General features: G+C 46.8%; 1 non-coding gene across 1 annotated transcript; it reads right to left on the bottom strand.

Annotated features, from left to right (window-relative positions):
• Positions 1-2,903: 2,903 nt before the first annotated feature.
• On the bottom strand, positions 2,904-2,977 carry TRNAN-GUU. The gene has a single exon. It is a non-coding gene; the product is annotated as a tRNA-Asn (tRNA).
• Between the last annotated feature and the right edge of the window lie 1,622 nt (positions 2,978-4,599).

Below are 4,599 nucleotides of genomic sequence, written 5' to 3'. Positions count from 1 at the left end.
CCCGCCACCTTAGGTGTATGTGGCTGGCGCCTTAGCCGCTTGAGCCACAGGCGCCGAGCCAGTTTTTTCTCTATTTTTAATAGAGCCCAGGGTTGGGGTCGGTGGGTGGGGGGCTCTTGCTTTTTACTCAAGCAATCTACCCACCTCGGCCTCCCAGAGTGCTAGGATTACAGGTGTGAGCCACCACACCCGGGGATACTCCCTTTCTTTAAGGCTGAAGTCTAGACACATCCAAGGTCTTCAAAAAACCTTCAAGGCCCTTCCACAAGCTAAGAACATTATTTTGTCTCAAAATTTCCTGCTTCTCTCCTGCCTCTGGCCTGTCCAGGTCTTTCAGGGTTGTTTTAAATTCTCCATGAAGACATTTATAACTCCAGGCTGTGTTGACCATCTCTCTGTGGCCTGGGGACAATTTTCTGTGTCTTTCTTACACTTCATCAGATGCATTTTTATCTGTCTTATCTCTGTGAACATACAGACAGGTTCACTTCTGTACTGAATATGTGGTAGGGGCACGCCTGTGCAGATGGGCAAACAATGGGAATGAAGGCCTGATCCCTGCTCTCAAGTAGTTCATTTTCCAGTGTGGGTGCCTAGCAAGTCACTGTTTTATTTATTTATTTTTTTAAAGACAGAGTCTCAAGCTGTGGCCCTGGGTAGAGTGCTGTGGAGTTACAGCTCACAGCAACCTCAAACTCCTGGGCTTAAGCTACTCTCTTGCCTCAGCCTCCCAAGTAGCTGGGACTACAGGTGACCGCCACAACACCTGGCTGTTTTTTGTTGTTGTTCTTGTTGTCGTTGCAGTTGTCATTGTTGCCTTAGCTGGCCCGAGCTGAGTTGGAACCCGCCAGTCTTGGTGTGTCATACATCCTCCCCACTGAGCTACGGGCACTGCCCCAACTCACTGTTTTAGGGAAGCATGGAGAAAGGGCATATCAAGCAGACTGAGGCAGTGTCAGGAGAGGTTTCCCTGAAAGGATGATGCTTCCCTGAAAGGGTGACACCTCTCTGATGTTACCTAGGTAGGTGGGGTGGGAGTCCAGTAGGAAGCTAAAGATTTATAGGGCACACCAGGGAAAGGTATTGGGGAGTGGCATGTATGGCAGCATGAGCCATTCAGGGAACCTATGGTAACTGCATAGAACCGTGTGAAGATTTCATGAAGGAACACAGTAGACACGGCTATGGTCTGGTGTGCTAAGCTCAGGGATTTGAAATGTATCCTGAAGGAAATTCCTTGGAGCTTAAAATTATCATTAACAGAAAATGTCTCTGCCCCTAAGGAACTTATAGCCTAGGGTAAATAAATTCAGATTCAAAATGGAAGGGCACACTTTTTAAGTCCTCAAAATTTTTCAGTATATCTTTTTTTTTTTTTGCAGTTTTTGGCCAAGGCTGGGTTTGAAGCCACCACCTCCAGTATATGGGGCCAGGTCGTACTCCTTTGAGCCACAAGTGCCGCCCAATCCTCAAAATTTTTAGCAATAGCAGATGTCATCCCCTTCATCTTGAAATGTTAGACCAGATTTGAACAGTCTATAAGTGATCTTAAGACCTAATTTTCCCTCATTTTTTTGTTTTGTTGTTGTTGTTGTTGTTTGAGACAGTCTTACTTTGTCCCTTTTGATAGTGTGCCCTGGTGTTGTAGCTACAGAAAGCTCATTCTCTTGGGCTCAAGCGATCCTCTTGCCTCAGCCTCCCTAGTAGCTGGGAGTACAGGCGCCTGCCAGAACGCCTGGCTATTTTTAGAGTGGGGCTGGAGGGTGTCTTGCTGCGGCCCAGGCTGGTCTGGAACCGGTGTGCTCAGGGCAGTCCACTGGCCTAGGCCTCCCAGAGTGCTAGGATTACAGGTGTGGGCCACTGCACCCAGTATTCTTCGGTTTTCTTTTTCTTTTTCTTTTTTTTTCCCCACTCTAAGCTACCCTTAAGTGTAGATGGGAAGTTTAGAATTTTAATAGGTATCACAAAGGCCTATGAATATTTGGGGGAGCTACTTGTTATGCTGCCTGGAATTTCACTAAGTACAATGTTGTATCTCCTTTTTTAGGGCTGCTTACTAAACAATAGAGGATATTGTATTAATTATTTGATTAGTAATTATCAACCAGCATCTGCCAAGGCATTTCCTGGGGGCTTGGTTGACTCTCCCATCTAGGTCTCTAGATTCTATCCAAAGCACCTCAATCTTGTTAAAAATGAATTATATTATCATGTTATTATCATGTGATTCTTTATCTTTATTGAAGGTCTTATGTCATACCTCTGCTTGAAAAGTATTTGTATCTTCTGTTAGCCAGAGTTAAAATATGTCACTGAAGACCTTTCAACAGTAACCTATAGGAAAAATTTCTGTTTGAGTTTAATTTCAGGGATAATTCTGTCAGCAAGCTAAGGTAAACATTAACATCTTTTCCTAGTTCAAGTCCATTGTCCAAAAGCTAGGACAGAACTTTATAGAATAAATAGTGGCTTAGGCTTCCACATACTTTTGCACGTTTTCATCTGGAAGGCTGCTCATCCTTTTGAAAGTAGATAAAGCAATGTAAATAACTACATTTGATTTTGGTGGTGACAGATTTTACTGAGAGAAACCAATAATACTGTATTTATTCATTCACCTGTGAAATGGCAACTGGGTTGCTCGTTCGCCATTACAATGTCTGCTGCCTGTCGAGGTCTGACGCTAACGTGCAAGTTCACCTTGGATAAATGGTAGGAACAGAATTGCCGCGCTGTGGTCTCCCCATCCAGAAGCAGCGTCGCCCCTCTACCCACCCCCATTGGGCACCAAATATTAACAGGGTACGGTTTCCCTTTATTCTATTCGGTTAAAAATCTCTCACTTGTAGTTAGTTTTAAAAGGGCCCACCGTGTGAAAGTTGCCTTGGGAAAATAAGCACCACCGTCCCTGGGTGGGCTCGAACCACCAACCTTTCGGTTAACAGCCGAACGCGCTAACCGATTGCGCCACAGAGACCGGGCTACTCAGACCTCGCTGCGATGCATACAGATTTCCGCGGCGGCGGCGGCGGCGGCTTTCGCCACACTGGGCGTTTCCACCCTGAGCAGACGCAGGAGGCGCGCGGCGCGCCCAGGAGGCTACCGACTGGGCGGAGGCGCCGTGCAGCCCAGGTGCCGGAGGAGAGTCCTAGTCTCGGGCCGCGGGGGCGGGGATGGGCGGAGCCACGGGAACCCGAGCGACTTCGGGTTTCTCCGGGCACAAAGCGAGCTTATCGTCGCGGCGCTCGCAGGCCTTCCTGGTTCTCAGGCCGAGACTGCGTGGAGCGCCTACGCTACTGGCGGGAGGGCGACCAGCCGGACGTAAATGCCACGCGGCCTGGAAAAACCGAGTGCGGGGTGGAGGAAAGTCATGGGGATGAAAAGTCACGTCTGTTTACACCCCAAACTCCAAGACAGTGTTCGCAGCCCTGCTTCTGGGCTGTCATGATTGCCCTTTCCCCTTAGATATTTTTTCCCTTAATCACTTCCCAACCCCATACGGTACTAATTTCGCGTGTGTCTGCGTTATGTATTGTATGTACGTCTGTGCTTTATATATAAAAAGGGTAAGATTTTTGCCACCTCCTAGGAAACAATTTGCATCCCCTTTGCGGGGATGTGGGCTCTCTTGAGAATGCCAGAGTTAGGGGCTTTATGGAGGGAGTGCCAATTAAGATACCCCTTTAAGTTGGAAATGGCTTCTCTCTAAAGGCTACTCTCCTCCTGAACTTCTGAATTTGGTCCGCTGAAAACTAGAAGGAGGATAGGAGCTTTAGCATTGTGCCAGCACCTTCACCAGGACTAGAGGAGCACTTCCTGGCGTTGTTTTCTGCGCAGCCCAATCATCAGAGCTGTTCTGGGGCCGTCTCTCTTCTTCTGCTTACCCCACAGAATGAGGAATTCACCCTGGCTTTCCACATAGTAAACCCAGTCCTGGGCTTTCCATATTCCCATTCTATTTGGTCTGTGAGGGACCCTTCTTTTTCGTTTCCTCTTCCTCTTCTTCTTTCTTTTCTCTGTCCCTTTCTGTCCCCCTCAATTTTTCTTTTCTCATCTTCTTAGCTACTTTGTAAGTGCACCGTTCAGTGGCATTAAGTACATTCATACTGCTATGCAATTATCAACGCCTTGTGATTCCACAATCTTTTCGTCTTCCCAAACTGAGACGCCCTACCCATTAAAAAGTCGCTCCTTATTCCTCCCTCTGCTAGCCCCCAACAGCCACCATTCTACTTTCTGTCTCTGAGTATCTATCCTCAAACCTCATATAAATGGAATGAAACCACATTTTTCTGTCTGTGACTGGCTTATTTCTCTCAGCATAACATATTCAAGGTTCACCCATGTTGTAGCACGTGTCGGGATCTCCTTCCTTTTTTAGGCTGAATAATATTCTATTGTGGGTATTTGCCACATTTTATCCATCATCCCTTAATGAATACGTGGGTTGCTTCTACATTTGGGCTAGTGTGAACAATGCTGCTATGAACATCAGTGCACAAATACCTGTTTGAGTCCCTGCTCTCATTCTTTTGGGAATATATCCAGAAGTGGAATTGCTGAATCACATGTTTTTACACCTGTTGGCTGCACCATTTT

The sequence above is a fragment of the Otolemur garnettii genome, unplaced genomic scaffold (genome assembly GCF_000181295.1).
Source record: "Otolemur garnettii isolate 467f Iridium unplaced genomic scaffold, OtoGar3 scaffold00120, whole genome shotgun sequence".
In the NCBI taxonomy this organism is placed as follows: domain Eukaryota; kingdom Metazoa; phylum Chordata; class Mammalia; order Primates; family Galagidae; genus Otolemur; species Otolemur garnettii.
This window is presented reverse-complemented; position numbering and strand designations above follow the sequence as displayed.